Here is a 17,903-nt window from a genome sequence, read left to right on the forward strand (position 1 = left end):
GAATAATTGAAATTTAGAAAAATATATACAATTAGATTTTTAAGACAGCATACTTACACAATGAGTAATACTGTGTATGCAGTACTGATGCGATTGGCAGGCAATATGAAGTATTGAGAGATACGGTATTCCCTAAAAACCAGAGGAACTACAAATAGTACCGATAGAAACATAAAAATAGCACTTCTGCTATTTATAAGCAAATCACTTTTAAACACTATATTGCACAGGCTACAATTACATTATTCTTTTACAAATACCCAAAAAGAAATATGTTCATACTGTATGATCAGTATCTATAGGATAGATAATCATTATTATGTACAGACACATTCACAGACAACAGTGACAGCCATACAAATATGTTCAACCAGACAGCCATCATTTTACATACTGGATGTAATTCATTCATGCAAAACAAATTTATATGAAGACCATACATTTGTTTTGTGTCTTTGTAGCTATGCGTAGTTTTTACTGAAATTGAAACTTGGAATTCATGTTTTCGTCTTCTTTGTCCTGATCACTGGATTGTTGGCGCAACAATATTTCGGCAGTTTTCCTAATTTTAGAGTAGCCATGTGTATAGTCAGTATACAGCACACCCGAAGTCAAATACCTTCGGTAGAAATGTGAAATCTATTGATAGGGCAACTCACCTTTTGCATCCACCACTGTTCCTTCATTGGCAAGTCAACCGGTAAATTTTTCTCAGAGGATATGGAACATATATTTCACAATCTGAAATCAAGAGTGATGATGATGTTCAGAAATCCATGACTAAGAGTTAACGATCACTCTGTGGCAGACACTGGATTTAATCTGAGATTGAAATCAATGAATGCATCCAATCACCACACAGAGCTGTGTCCTGTGCCAGAGATGTGACTGAAATTTTGATGAGAATCAAATTGGATGAAACAGGAAATGCAAACATTACAGGGCAGAATTCTGAATTCCAGAGTTTTGATGTGTTAATTCAAATTCTACTTCACATTTTATGGAGAGGGTCTCTGAGAGATAACAAATATTAAAGGTTGTGCCATGACGTACGCTCTCGCTTCTCGGTGGTCACTTCATTAAAAGAAATTTCATTGTGGCTGGGATTGTCAGCATTTGAGAAAAGAAACCATGTGTCAAAATCTATAAACAATAACCTGAAGAGAATTTGCCGTTTTGTCCATGGATAGCGCAACACTATCACTTTTAATACACAGTCTATATCAAACCAATGACATGCATTCCATACATAAATTTACACCTCAATGAATCTATATTAATGATTTAGATCAACATCTGACGCTGAAGTGCATGCATTAAGCAATGAATACCAGTCCTGTTACATAAACCTGTTTTAAATTCTGACTAGACTTTTGTTGAAGATTTGTTAAAGAAATTGCTTTGGCAAAAAAAGAGAATTGCCAAAATAATTTAAATATGCAAATTTCATCATTATTTGAAGAAATCTGACAGAAGTACATGTGCAATCCCTACAGTATACATGTACAAACTCTAAAAACCAAATTTGCACACAATCAAACGAAATTTATGGGTACATGTAGATGTTTTGATAATAAATGAGAAAACTGGTCCTTTAACATATATACTTATTACATCATTACATTACATACATTACATGTATAAACTGAATGAGGTCATTTATCAGAGCCAGTATGGTACAAATCACTTTCAAAGCTATCACACCATAGTTTCAGTAAAGACAAGATGTAAAACTTTTTGATGAAAAATGATGAACAAATTCTCAAAAATTTACACAGATAGAATTTATTTTACTTTGAAAAAGTCCCAGGGAATATCTGTGCCTGCTATCAAAACCAATATCAGAAAGGCAGTGCTTGAAATTAACATATTAACATATTTCTTGAACATGTTCATTTAAAAAAGAACTAATCTGCAACTCAAGATGCATCTTTACATCATAAACTGGGATGATTAATACTGATTTCTCAAATCTTTTAGGAAGAATGAAGATAAGTTGACTGAAAATGCATTTTGCCCTCCTGACAGGTCACCTAAGGAGTTACAACAGTCCACTAACTAAATTCACTCATGCTGGTCTTTGCAGTGGACTGATACACTCACTTGCAGACAGATAGATATGCCAATAAATCCCAATAATTAACTCAAAATGCTATTTGTATACTTGTATCTGTATAGGAAATACCGTCAAATTGGAGAGGTTGATATTCTTGAACAAGTACATGTATTCATATATAAAATATTGCAATTTTGTGAATCATAAAACAAATGATCAAAGGTGCTTGCCATACACATGTTTCTTGCTCTGACAGACCACAGTACACTGTATGACATGCATGCTATATGAATGATAACTGACTGTGTGTGCAGTTGTTAATCCTCATATTCTGAAAACTTTTAGGTGCTGTTGTCAAATTAAAAAAGAAGGACTATCACAATCATTCATTCATACCGGTACTTTGAATGATCTATTACTTCAACTAAAGGGACATTATTTGTATCTTTTGACTTTTTTTTCATTTTTCGATGACTGAAATCCCCGGTCAAATCAATGGGAGACCTAAATTGTGACTATGGACGGCTTCAAAGATATGTAAAACCACCTTCTTGCTCTTTACGGCAAGGTTCAATGTTGGTAAGGGCGTCCGCGCGATTTGAACCAACCGCCATGATTGAACCCCTGCACATGACCAATATTACTACGCATACGTCAACCATCAAAGTACAGCTGGAGCGTGAAAGGCCTGTGACCTACACACTATAACTTCAGCACAACGGATATCGAGGAGTACACGGCGCATAAACAAATGCACGTATCACAAACTACTGTCAAATAGTGAAACTGAGCATGGCATTTGCTTGTAAGTTTGATTTTAGTATCGATGACACGGACTGTGAAACAAATAAAACCATAGACGCAATTGGGTCAATGGTATGAAACAGGTACAGAGCAATGCATTTCCTCTGCATTTGATCGTTAGCAAATCTTCGCCAACATTTAAGATTTTTAGGGCATTTTCTTGCCATTACATTGGTTTGTTTTACAAACACGACATGATCACTTGTTGAACTTGGAAACATCGCACTCGGACTGAACAGTGCACGTTGTGTAGCATCGGTGACATTGTGACACCACGCCGGGCGAGTACTGTCATTGATACTGCTCGCGATTGGAGCCCAGGATTGGAGTCACCTCTCGACACACAAGATCTGTTTAAATGTTGTTATTCTCTGTGCATCGTGTAATTATTTGTATCAGTTGAATCGCATTTCGAACCAAAAGTGAGTACATCGCAATGACAGTTGCCTAGACCCGTTCGCTTACGGCCTCTGTGCCTCCGACCCACTCCCAAAAGTGGGCTTTACGTAAGAAGCGCAGCTGAGCACATCGTGTACCTAAAGCCCTGCGTACGGCCTCCACGCCGTGTAACGCCGGGAACACACAGACCTGTACGCAGGGCTAATCGTGTACCCAGGCGAGGTGGGTGTGCTTGAAAACGAAACTCAATGCAAGTTTGGGATTTAAAATGGGTTGTTTTTGGTGGAGAAACTGCACGCCGCAACCGAGGTACTGCCAGCGGTTTGGCACAGCCCTGCCACGCAGAGTTAGCTTTCACCCAACAATGTACATAATGTACGTGTCAGTCGCCAAAGTACATTGCTAAATTTCGCGATCACCTCGACAATATTAAACTTGACTGTCTACTGACGTTAAATATCCCTTCATTTTACTCTGTGTTTTCACATTTCTATGCCCAAAGACTTTTGGGCAAGTCTACATATGCATATGGAGGAACAAACGAGATGAAAAAGATCCGCAATTATAGGCCTTGTCGTCGTCAGCTGGTATTGGTAGGCATTTGAAATGGCCATTCTAAAATGTGCTCTGTAGCAGCAAAGAATGGTGTATCTAAGAGCAGGATTGGCCGTCAAGATCTCCATGAAAACTGACCGTCAAAATGTAACTGAGCAAACGGGATCGGTAATAGGGAATCCCGAAACTGCAATACTGCGCTTTCGACTGTCACTTCGTGTGGTTTATTTTTTACACGCGTATGCTTACAGTGGCCTGAGATAGCAGTTAGCAGTGTGGTCTGATCGCAGGTCAACCTCCCAACTCTGAGGTTAACAGTACCCTCCATTAACCTCAGACCCAAGGTTTTTCTATACGGTGTACGCAAACGGGATGGAAGTTGTCTATGGTCGACCGTTTTTTAGACATCTTTCAGTAAGTCGAATAACATTATCAACTGCTTGTTTGCAACAATATGAGGTCAAAAGATACAAATAATGTCCCTTTAATTCAACTAAATGGAACTTATACTGGAACTGTCCTTTCTCACATTCCTGGTCACTGGGAGTGTGGGATCGACCGCGTGGGAAAAATTGATCCCACACTTGACAGTGGGATCGATTTTCATAAATCAGAAATCTAAGAAATATTACACAAGCTCTGATTGGATGATAAACAGCCTTTCATTCCACGTGCAAAATATCATCCAATAGCACGATGAGTAACACACAGACCGGAACTACAAAGTAAGCAGGTCAGAGTACGGGGGCAGACGACAGTGTTGTCGCAACTTTGCCAGAAGTCATCCCATTGTAATTTTGAACTTCTTGGTCTACATCGTTAGGACACCCCGGTCTGTTACAGCCTAAACTTAGGGAAAGAATATCTTACATACTCTTACTGTGAGGAAGTGTCAATTTATTTATGTATGAACGAATACTAGCTTCATTCATTTTAAAGAGTACATGTATGTTCAACAGTTGCGTCTCGACTCCTGCTGAATCAAGCAAAGTGCCTTGTGCACTGTTGCCCTAATGCCATGATTTGTGTACATCATACCCAAATGTGCTGCTTCAGAGATGTCTTTCATCATCAACCCCAACTTATTTTCACCAAGAGGTGAGTTACAGACTAAGTTTAGATAGGTATATTCAAATGCACTGACTGGACAATTTTCAAATATGCTGGTTTAGGGGCCCATTTTACCAAGTACTATCAGTGCTAAAACAATATAGCATTGGTAGAATGAGCTCTCGTCCAATCAGAATTGCACATGATAGCAAATAATAATATTGATATCAATGCAACAACATACTAGCTACACACCAGTACCTCACAGCTAGGCTTTAAAATTTGAATGAACGTGAAAAAGTAGAATCAACTTTTCATTTACATTAACTTTCTAACGCAAAAAAGGTTTGGCATTGCATCAATTGCTCCTCAGTGTGGCAAAGAATGTGTAGAATCTTTTAAAAATGTAAATGCTAACAATTTGATGTACAAGGCTACTTTCACCTAACACCTAGTTTGGTACATTTGTAACACAAATATCTGATTTACTGCTTCATCACCTAAAGAATTCCCATTGGAATCATTCTCAATCAAACAGTTGCATTGTAGCCACCATCTTTGATGGATGTTAAACTCAAACACCAGATGTTTTCTCAAGAGACGGAGTATAAATGAATCACGAAAAGTGCATGTACCGTAACCCTGGAAACAGTAGTCTGCAGTGATATCTAACTCAAAATGATAACGATTGACATTTTTCTGGTGTAGGTATTGAGTTATTAAAAACAATTGCTTTGTTGCCAATGCCACCAATTTCATGACTAATGAGATTTAATTCTGAAAAGTTTCAGAATTCATTGATTCCCTTTAGTCTGGCTGTCAGTACCTGATATCAAGCACAAATTTAAAGTAAAATAGTCTGAAGTATTTCTGACCAGAAAACAAGAAGTAATCATGATTATGATAATGGCCATGTTGGATACAGTTTTGACAAATATGAAGGAAAGTCCGTACAATTTGGATTAGGCAAAAGAATTTGCTTTCATAAATCTCATACCAAGATGTAATCACTTCTCAGCAAAAGTATGGTATACACCGTGTAATATACCATATTACAAATTTGTAGATATTGCATACAAATGATGTTGGTAAAGTATACCAGGTATTTATAATTTTGCTGATCCAATAATATGATTGCAATTAACTCTTTGCATAACCTGGGTACCCGACATTTTAGAGCTTTCAAATGTGATTCAAACAGTATCAATCATTTGTAGTTCACCTTAATCTAATGTATTAATTATAATTGCACCCTGTACTTTTTGTTTTTGTCATCCCATGGGAATTCATATAGGACCTTGTTTCTTTTTTCAAATATGCTGTCTGGAATTTCAATCATTGAGGTAACACATTATGGATTTCTGACTTGCTTAACTTTTTAAATTTCCAATATTAATTTCCAATATTAAGAATATTAAGGAGCATTAATGTATATTCTAAAAATTTATGAACTCTTCTGTTAATTTCTGTACTGTATGCAGAAAGCATATCAACCTAACTCTATCTGTGCGTACAAATCAAGTTAAATTCTGGTTAATCTACAGTATTGTGACATGCAGTTGTTACTGGCTCATCAGTGCAGACAGGTATACATTGTACATTGTAGCTGAGTGCTGCAATTACGCAGTCTTCGGTAGTCTTTGCTAATTTCTTTAATAAGCAACCACATTCAGTTTATGTATTAACACATTGATGTAACTGCAACTGAAATTGAGTGCTCGGTTGTAGGTTGACCTTCCAATACAGTCATCATATACTTTCAAATACCGGTATCTGAAAAGACCAAAAACGGTGGAACTTCTGAAGGCAGATAATCAAGAGAGAATATTTTCAGTAAATCACTCTCCAGGTGGAATAGAATTCTTGAAGCACTACTGACATGATGAGTCATATGATGGTACTTGCAGCTCATATATAATGAAGCCATTCTCATGACATTATCCCTTCATTCACATTATGCACACAAGCCTTTCCTTTGAATTTTAAATGTGTGTCTTGGTGTGTACATGTACAAATGTAGGTGCAGATTACTAGAGTTGATAAACCATTTATTGTTAATGCACGTTATAATATATAGACACTTTTACTGTACTTGATAAAATAATTTTAAATGATACAATAATTTTGAAGTCATGCATGTGTCTTACACCTACATGTAACTATAATGATGAACCGTTCGAACTGCCTTGAGCATTATCTTGCTCACAGAGCTCGGCTATTTGCTAGCACATTCATCATAGAGAAAATGAGGCTCATTTTTCAATGGATTTGACAATTTCCTCTCCTCTTGAGAAAGTTATTCAGCAACAAACTTCAATACAGACGCGCATTTTAATATATTTTAAATTACGTACCAGAATTGGTGTAGAGATTACACCCCCAGTGGTGGGTAATTCAAAAGATTTTGAACTGATCACATCATGTACAGGTGATCATAGCCAGACATGGAGTGAACTTCTCAAAACAGAGTGGTATACTCATCCTGTGGATGATTTATTGCCATTGTATGACTCTAGTACTTTGAAACTTTGACATGACATGTAGAAAAAGTGCCTTTTTTTTGCTGGGAAGCTCAGGTAACACAATTTAATCGGCCACAAAATATGAATATTTACAGCTGATCATTATCACGATCTCAGCACACCTAATGGAAGTATGCACCTCGAAATTGAAAGACATAAAGTTTAGCTCAAGCTTTCTGTAAGGAAACTTTCGAAGTCAAAAATAAACATAGGGCCACTGTCCCTGAAGCTACTACAGACATTGATACAAAATTAAGTATTTCCTGAATGTATGAAATTATCTCACTTATGTCATCCTAGGGACCTGTATACCAAAAGCTGTCTGAACAGCAATTTTGAAACATAGGGCCAAAGTCCCTGAAGCTACTATAGACATGGATACAAAATTAAGTATTTCCTGTCTGTATGAAATTATCTCACTAAGGTCATCCTCGGGACTTGTAAACCAAATTTTAAAGCTGTCTGACCAGCGGTTTTGAAAAAACAAGCAACTCAACAGTTGACAGAGCTCTGCTGTGTTTTGTAGAGAATAACCTTTTGTGACACATGTATTGATGAAGAAGGTGGATATCTTTGATTAACATTGTGAGTTCTGTTGAATAAGTTGAGACTGTACATACTCAGAGAAAGCACACTGAAGAGACAAATGTTTGAAACTTAAGAAGTTCAAGGTCATCAAAAGCATTATAAGGAATCATGTAACTTTCATTGCACTGTTTACACAGATTGCATAATTGCTATAAATAGCACATGAGGAATCTTCAGCCCAGCTTTACCGTAAAAACCCTATCACTTTGACCACTCTTTTACTTGACCACTCTATTTTTTTCCTCAAAAAGTAATTTTATTTTATCCTTACCAAGTCAACCATAAATGGAAATTAGAACTTTTTCTATCTCTATCTTTATCTCTATTGACTATTTTGAGCAATTTCTTTTAGATAACATACAGGGCACAATAAATGACGGTTCAGAATATGTCAAAGTTGGGATTCAGGAAAGTTGCCTTTACATGTTTTAATCCTCCAAGATGGTAAGCATTTCACTATGAACTGTCAAAAAAAGTTGAACTTTCTGATAATTCTACACTAAATTATTTTGGCTTTGATGATTTCCAAATAAATTCAATTATTTAAAATCATATTAATTATTTTTTTCTGGGTGAATTGATAGGGTTTATACAGTACTACAATAACATACAATGTAACTTATTGTAAGTCAAATTTTGACCAAAAATGACAAAAAAATTCCTTAAAAATACACATTTGCATATTTCATCACAATTTGAACAAATCTAAGTTGGGTACCTCTGGGGACCTGTATACCAAATAACAAAGCTGTCTGACCAGCGGTTATGAAGAAGAAGATTTTTTACCAAAAATACCTTTTTTGGCATTAATTTGCCTATTTTCAACAATATCAAAAAATTAAAAAAAATAGTTTCTCAAAATCATATTTTTCATCTACATAACAAATATCAAATCAGTAAGTACTGCGGTTCTCAAGATATTTGAGTGGACGGACGCCTCACAAACGGACATACATACATACATACATACATACATACAGACTGACGACGGACGCCGGACGGATACCCATCCCAATAGCTTCTATAGACTATAGTCTATAGTAGCTAAAAACCAAGCGACCTAACAGTCGACAGAGCTCTGCTGTGTTATGTAGAGAATAACTTTTTGTGACACGTGTTGATGAAGAAGGTGGATATCTTTGATAGCTCATTTCAGGATGGCCTGACCAAAAATGGCAAAATTAGCTGCAAAAATACAAAATTGAAGATTTCATCATAATTTCAATATATTACATTAAGATAAACCCTAGTAACCTGTATACCAAATATCAAAGCTATCAGATGAGTAACTTTTGAGAAACAAAGATTTTGACCACAAATAACAAAAAATAGCGTCAATGAAACTGTAGCTCCCATCCTGGACTATTTAGTGTTTGTTCTCTGGTCAGATATTTGAACATGTGTGAAAGGGATAAGTGCATGAAGTGAAAATACTTAAATGAAATGTACTGGAGACAGTGAAATATGTTTAATGTAATTATTCAGAATATGGAAAAAATACAGAATTAGATATATCGAATACTGTGATACAACCATTAACTCAACAAGTCATTTACAATGACATAGTCCCCACTTGTAATAGGAGTATTAGTCTTGATGGGCAGGAAAATGTGGTCATTAAGAAGTACACTGGAGTGTATATGTTGGGATCTATGGGCACATACGTCTATGTCGTTGTTCCCAATTTGAAACACATGAGGCATGTCTAAGTTATGGTTCTAAATCGGGAAAAAAAGATCAGACCTCTAGCAGTATTGGCCAGCCAAGAAATACATATGCGCATTATAAATGAGGTACAAGATGGACATCTTAAGGTCTAATATCCTATCAAAATTGGAGGGTATAGAACTTGTGGTTACTGAGATATGCATATATATGTATAATCAAGGTCAAAGGTCATCGAGGTCACATGACATTTTGAAAAAAAAAATTATATTGCTAATTAATCCCTATATGCCAAAAAATCAGATCTCTAGCTCTATTCGCTTGCCCAGAATTAGATGTGTACATAATTAATGAGGTAAGGCGTGTGTTGTCATAAGGTCTCCCATCCTACTAAATACAAAGGACATAGCACTTGTGGTTACTTATTTATTGACATAAACATATATTTTAGGTAAAAGGTCATCGAGGTCACATGACATTTGGTCAAAAAATTTCTCTCCTATAGTTATCCCTATATACCAAAAATCAGACATCCAGCTCTATTGGCTCTCTCAGAATGAGATATGCGCATAATTATTGAGGTACAGTATGTGGCGTCATAAGGTGTCCAATCATACCAAACATGAAGGGTGTAGCACTTGTGGTTACAGAGTTATGGAAAAATATGTATATTTGAGGTCAAAGGTCACCGAGGTCACGTGACATTTTGTCAAAAAAAAATTGTTTTGCTAAGTTATCCCTATATACCAAAAATCAGACCTCTAGCTCTATTGGCTCGCTCAAAATTAGATATGCGCATAATTAATGAGGTACAATATGTGGCGTCATAAGCTGTCCCATCATACCAAACATGAAGGGTGTAGCACTTGTGGTTACTGAGTTATGGACAAATATGTATATTTTAGGTCAAAGGTCACTGAGGTCACGTGACATTTTGTCAAAAAAATTGTATTGCTAAGTTATCCCTATATACCAAAAATCAGACCTCTAGCTCTATTGGCTCGCTCAAAATTAGATATGCGCATAATTAATGAGGTACAATATGTGGCGTCATAAGGTGTCCCATCATACCATACATGAAGGCTGTAGCACTTGTGGTTACTGAGTTATGGACAAATATGTATATTTGAGGTCAAAGGTCACTGAGGTCACGTGACATTTTGTCAAAAAAATTGTATTGCTAAGTTATCCCTATATACCAAAAATCAGACCTCTAGCTCTATTGGCTCGCTCAAAATTAGATATGCACATAATTAATGAGGTACAATGTGTGGCGTCACAATGTGTGGCGTCATAAGGTGTCCCATCATACCATACATGAAGGCTGTAGCACTTGTGGTTACTGAGTTATGGACAAATATGTATATTTTAGGTCAAAGGTCACCGAGGTCACATGACATTTTGTCAAAAAAATTGTTTTGCTAAGTTATCCCTATATACCAAAATCAGACCTCTAGCTCTATTGGCTCGCTCAAAATTAGATATGCGCATAATTAATGAGGTACAATATGTGGCGTCATAAGGTGTCCCATCATACCATACATGAAGGCTGTAGCACTTGTGGTTACTGAGTTATGGACAAATATGTATATTTGAGGTCAAAGGTCACCGAGGTCACGTGACATTTTGTCAAAAAAATTGTATTGCTAAGTTATCCCTATATACCAAAAATCAGACCTCTAGCTCTATTGGCTTGCTCAAAATTAGATATGTGCATAATTAATGAGGTACAAATCCGAGATATATGCGTGAACGGATGGACTCACGGATGGACGAACAGACGGACATGACCCAATCTATAAGCTCACTGGACTTCATCCGTGGGGACTAAAAATTGTGTCACTGCATCCTTTTTGCAATATGAATACGATGAGAAACTAAATTTTTATTTTTCGTGGCCTTATACATGGGAGTCTATGGACATGTAAACTAAAAATATGCAAATTTCACCACGATTTGCCCAAATTTGGGAAAGGTCACTCCTATGCACTTCCATACCAAGTTTCAAATCAATCGGACTTGTGGTTTCAGAGCAGGAGATTTTTTGACCAAAAATGGGAGAAAATTACAAAAAAATTCATGAAAAATAGCAAGTCCAAGATACTGACCCAAGATGTGCACAATCATTTCATGTCAGCCCAAAGTACTTACATGCTAATTTTTCATGTAATCTGCTCAGTGGTTATTGAGTTTTTCAATTTGACTGTTTTTACAATTTTCACTTAATTTGCATATTTTGGCAATGACAACTTCATTTGAACAAAATCTCATCTACAGCCCATCATCCATGTACACACCAAATATCAAGATGAAATGTACAGCGGTTTTGGAGTTTTTGATGTTGACGGACAGACATACAGACATACAGACATACAGACATACAGACATACAGACACACAGACACACAGACATACAGACATACAGACATACATACATACAGACATTTCCCTAGCCTATAAGAATAGCTTCCATTGCCATATATACATATGGCTATGGGAGCTAAAAATTGACCCCCGATATACAAAAATTGAATATTCATTACAATTTCAATATATCACACTAAGATAACCCTAGCAACCTGTATACCAATATAAAAGCTATAAGACAAGTACTTTTTGCAAAATATTTTTTTGACCATAAATGTCAAAAATTACCTCAAAAATACAAAATTTTAGATTTCATCATAATTTGAATTTATCACATTTTGATCATTCCTATGAACCTGTATACCAAATATCAAAGCTTTAAAACAAGCGGTTTTGATGAAATACATTTTTGACTAAAGATGACAAAAAAAATTCCTTAAAAATACAAATTTGCATATTTCATCACAATTTGAACAAATCTAAGTTGAGTCATCCCTAGGAACCTGTGTACCAAATATCAAAGCTGTCTGACCAGCGCTTATGAAGAAGAAGATTTTTTACAAAAATCGCCTTTTTGCACCAATTTGCATATTTTCAACAATATCACAAAATAGAAAAAGCTGGTTCCTCATAATGATATTCTGCATGCACTCAACAAATATCAAATCTGTAAGTACTGTGGTTCTGAAGATATATCAGTGGACGGATATCCTCACAAACGGACATACATACCGGTACACACATACATACACACATACAGACTGACGACAGACGCTGGACAGATACCAATCCAAATAGCTTTTATAGACTATAGTCTATAGTAGCTAAAAATCAGAGGTCTAAATGCAAACTTTGGTACTAGAGAAGTATATTACCCAATATCTATAAACACTTTAAATTCAAAATGGCTGACATCCCTTTGTGAACTCTATGATGAAAAATTAAATTTTCAATTTTCATTAAAACAGGTTGGTAAAAACCCTTTCATTACTTCATGAGCTTCAAGATGAACTTAAACAAGTGGTAGAAACAAAAAAGTATTGTAAAAGTTTGAGAGTCAAAATATCTGTCCCTGAGGCGCATTCTACCTTAACAGCAGAAAACCAAGTACTAGTAACTTATGCAGATATCATCATCACTGACTAACACTGAATATTTTTACTGTGTTCACATTGCATGCATTGCAATTCATTTTGTGTGGTAATTTTAATAGAAGAATGTGTCGATCCGTTATAAATAACCTCCTTCAAATTTATTGATGATGTAAATTACATTCAACAGTAGAAAGTAGTTTACATTCAGGGCCACTTACAAAGGTTCCTAGTGTTGTTCATGTATATCCAAAATACAGCAACATTATTATCACAACTCGACCAATCAAATCACTGCATTTGCATATTGGTACAATGGGTAAAAAATACAAATATATCATTCTGTAGTCTTTGTTATGGACCCAGGACTCGACAAAATAGCTTTTTGAATACCATTTTTCATTATCATGATACATTAATTTCCATTTGAGCTGATCGAATTTCATTGCCTGTATTTGCCCTGCAAAGGTTGGAGTTGCTTTAACCCTTTTCTGCCAGACAGTAATAACTGTATCACTTCCCCATCAGCCAAGTCAGTAAAACGCTGTATTGATCCAAAACATGACGTTTTTCACCCACTTGGCTTGGTACTGTATTTTATAGCATCTTTTGTCCAAAAACAATCAATTTTACAGTATTATGTTTTCAACAGCCTTCAAATGTACAGTATTATGTTAAAATACATATTGAATATGTTGTTTCATTAACCCTTTTCCTGCCGAGCGCCCTGTCCGTTATCCTGCCAAGTCGGTCAAAACCGGCCCCCTTTTCCGTGTCTACAGAAGATAGGCTCTCCTGCACGCTTTCCTGCCAGGCATTTGGCGGGAAAATACCGCATTTTCGGGGTACGATTACCGACCATATACGTGTTAGACTTCAAAAATTTTTGCATGCCCGTATAGAGGGGCAACCGCTGATGAGGTTGTGTCCAGAAAATGACGAGGTCACGGGCGTTGTTTGCCCCGGGGGACGTGCACTTTTATGCCCTTTTCTAGCTTACTTTCGCAGAAGTAAAGCTCGTTCGCCGGCACGCACGGCCACACCGGGGAAACGTCACCTCTCTCGTGGGTTAGTAGAAGACCCAGGGTTAGTGCTATGGGTGCGGGAGCACCCTCAAACCTGTCCTGTTTCCCCTGGGTTGTGTCACTTGGCCACGTACTTTGAACGACTTGGAAGAGTCGCACATTGCAGTCTGCTTTGACGTAGTGTCAACGACATAGTTCCGCCATTGAAGGAAGGCGTGTACGTAGTTTGGCCAGTTCAGTGAACACTTAGCTCGTTAGTGTTACCGTTTCCTAACACGTTAGTTGTGCAGTTGTTACTAAGGTGCAGTTTTGTACCACCTTAGCTCTGGACAGTGCAACTGCTCTATGCACTAACCCCAACGACAGATGGTTGGTACAACGTCTACGTCGCACGAGCACAGCCTCCGTTGGGCTGTGCCCCTCCCACGTGATACAACGCACATTCATCCATTACTATAGCGTCCTTACGGATCTGCCAAAAACGAAAGTGGGGGTAAAAACAAAACAAACGAAAATATGCGATCCATAGATAGTATTTTATTCGGGAATAATTTACATTATGCCGAACAATAAATCTCGGAGTCTGTCTCGACGTCCGAGTGCATGGTCCGTGTTTCAAAAATTACAATCGGGGTGGCAGATCCGTGTTTCAAAAATTATAATAGGGGGAATTGTACAAAATAATCCGTCTAAACAAAACAAAACAAAACAAAAATATGCGATCCATAGATAGTATTTTATTCGGGAATAATTTACATTATGCCGAATAATAAATCTCAGAGTCTGTCTCGACGTCCGAGTGCATGGTCCGTGTTACAAAGATTACAATCGGGGGATTGTACAAAATAATCCGTGTTTCAATTTACAATCAGCGGGATCGTAAAGCACAAACAAACGGCACAACCGTGCTCAAAATGTGATCATGGTCCGTGTTCAGAATACAGTCAAGCCACTGTTAGGCGAAGCTGTCCCCTGTCCGTTATTTACGTCGGGTTCTCTTGCTGATGGGTGTCGTCGGGGCTGTGTGAGTAGAGGTCTGCACGCCAATGCTCCTCTTACCTCGTAGCATCATGCGATGATGAAAAGCCGCAAAACACTCGCCCTCGTGAAGATGAACCCCGCACAGACTACATCCTTTGGACGTCTCAGACAGTCGTCCGCTCGCAGTGGTCTTACCCTCTCTGCTGCATACTTTACAGCATTTCTGCCGCCCCTCCAAACGGCTGACAACGTGCATCGGCTGATTTTGTGGATTGATGTACGAGGCAAGAGAAACAGTGGCCTCGACCTCTCTCACACTGGGCTGCGATCGCCCACAATAACCGCCAATGAGTTGTTTCCCGACACGCAGATGAAACATCTTATGGGTCAGCTTACTATCAGGGTGTACATGCTTGAAGCATATATATGCATTTACCAGGGCAACATCAATCAGGTAACCATGCCAGATATGTCCACCATCTGTGGTTCTTGCGCCCAGTGTGAAAGTACTTGCGCTTCTGGTTGGCTCGGTCGACGCCTCCCATGTACCGGCGATAATTATACAGCGACAGAGGCACTTGTCGCCGCTCGTCTCCCTCCCCCACTGGCACGCACTCCAAGGGTGGATAGACCGTATTCAAGATCAGCACCTGAGCGTTACTATCCTGATAAGCAGTGATGTTAAGACGAGAGTCCGTTCTGGTCGTGGCTTTCATATCCCCAACAGACAGAGGAAGGCGCTTCCTCTTACCCGGCGGAATTAATTGAGGGGGCATGGTGCGACGATTACGGCGGTTGAAACTCCCGACCATGTAGATCCCGGTCTCCATCAGCTCTCTAGCAGTAACGACCGTGCTAAACAGGCTATCACAGAATAGGCTGTGATTATATCCACAGAATGGCTGGACCAGCTCCATCGTAATTCTTTTCACCACACCTCGCTCCTGCCGTCTCCCATCAGTCCGATCCCGATATTTCACACCTAGGTACGGTGCAAAGTTAGCTATGTATGCAGTGGTGGAGTCGCACAGCTGCCATATCTTGAAACCGTCTCGATCAGGCTTATGCGGTAATCTCTGCTTAAATTTAGAACGGCCCTTAAATCGCACCATGCCCTCGTCGATGGAGATCTCTCTACCATCTTATAATTATTTACGCACCGGTCAACTATGGGCTCCATCCATGGATTGATTTATACAGGGGATCCTCCTGACACCGACGTCGGCGGCGTGCCTCATCAGGATCACGACGTGGATCGTTCTCTGGGTCTGCCAGATGAAAGTATCGCATAAGCTGCTGAAAGCGACTGCGGGTAATCACAGTAGAAATACCCTGGTTTCTCAGAAAGGGATCGCTAGACCAATAATCCTCCACTGATGATTTACGGTCGATACCCATACAGACTAAGACGCCAATGAACGCCTGCACCTCTCGGTAGTCAGCGTTACGCCAGTATTTATCTATTTTCCTAGCGATATGTCGCTGGTGGAATTTGGCGTATTTATTAGTCTCGTCCTTGGCCAATCTGATCAGTGTAGCTGGAATAAACTTAAAAAGTAATCGAGCTCACGGGCGTGGCTGGGCAAGGTGAAAGTCGGTCCTCTCTCATGGTCAAAATCGGTCTCCTCAAATATATTAGCATCGGTAGTCTCCGACATACGCCAGACAGGAGGTGTGTCGTCCTCCGCCAACACAGCAGCAGCGTCATCATCGTCGTCAGAGCTTGCCTCACCTACGTACTGCCTGTCATAAAAGTCATCGTCCTCTGCCGCATCCTCGTCAACCTCCGAGTCGGACTCAGCGGTGATATCACCGTCGTCTGGGCGTCTGGGCCTGAACTCGCCCGTAGCGGCATCAAGGATCATATCTGGCTCAAAATCAGGTGGGCTATCCTGATAACGAACCCTCCGCACTATCTTTTTCGGCGGGGGACATCGCAGCACACGAAACTATGGCAGGAGCGGGCCCGGCCGCCCCTGCTGATGACGAGGGCTCAAGCTCTTTCGCACCGGGCACAGGAACCTCTCCTGACGCAGGATGAGGGCTCATAGTAGCAACAGGTGGTGTCTCTCCCGGAGCAGCCGGGGGAGAACCAATGGCATCAGCCGTCTCATTACTCACTGTCTCACTAGCAGCAGCAGACGTAGTCTGTGCAGGTGAAGTATCTCCCACAAGAGCAGATGTAGTCTCTGCAGGTGAAGTAGTCTCTCCCGGAGCAGCCGGGTGAGAACCACTGGCAACCGGTGACCCGTCATCATCCTCATCGGCAGAACGATCGGTCTTACGTTTACGCTTACCACTGGGTTTTTCAGCGGAGATGGCTTCGCCTTACGGGAGCGTTTCTTGCCCGACTTCTTAGAACGTTTACTAGGGACATCACAACGATCGCTACCACTACCGCCCGGAGACTCTGCATCTTTGAGCTTCAGTCGTCTGCTCGCCTTCAGAAAACTTTTGCGGTCCATCAAGCTCATGTCTGGAACAGTGTCGACAGACTAGCAGGTCCCTCCCTTTTAAAGCCACAGGGAAACAAAGCCCTGGACATGATTGGACGCAGGGGTGTTAATATATGCATCCACCTGTTATTATAATGGACCTACGGCAATCAGTCCACCAACCGGCGCTGACATTCCTACCCGTCATGTAAATTGCCTGTCCGCACCATTTGATATGCTAATAATACTCATTTGCGATGCAAATCAATCGAGCACTTAGCATAACATAGTCAATGTCATTAGCATCTCAACTTGACATTCCGTCCAGCTGGGTACATGGCATGCGCACCTGCCACCCAAGGACGT

The 17,903-nt window shown here is 39.2% G+C and overlaps 1 protein-coding gene across 7 annotated transcripts in view; it reads right to left on the reverse strand.

The window, feature by feature from the left end:
- The window catches only part of LOC139117739 (thrombospondin type-1 domain-containing protein 7A-like), a 229,674-nt gene that overhangs the window by 80,981 nt on the left and 130,790 nt on the right, over positions 1-17,903 (reverse strand). For all 7 annotated transcript variants that reach the window (XM_070680982.1, XM_070680983.1, XM_070680987.1 and 4 more), the window contains exon 2: positions 660-741. The gene's annotated coding sequence lies outside the window, so the exon portion shown is untranslated. The remainder of the gene's footprint in view (positions 1-659; positions 742-17,903) is intronic.

The sequence above is a fragment of the Ptychodera flava genome, chromosome 18 (assembly GCF_041260155.1).
Source record: "Ptychodera flava strain L36383 chromosome 18, AS_Pfla_20210202, whole genome shotgun sequence".
NCBI classification, from domain to species: domain Eukaryota; kingdom Metazoa; phylum Hemichordata; class Enteropneusta; family Ptychoderidae; genus Ptychodera; species Ptychodera flava.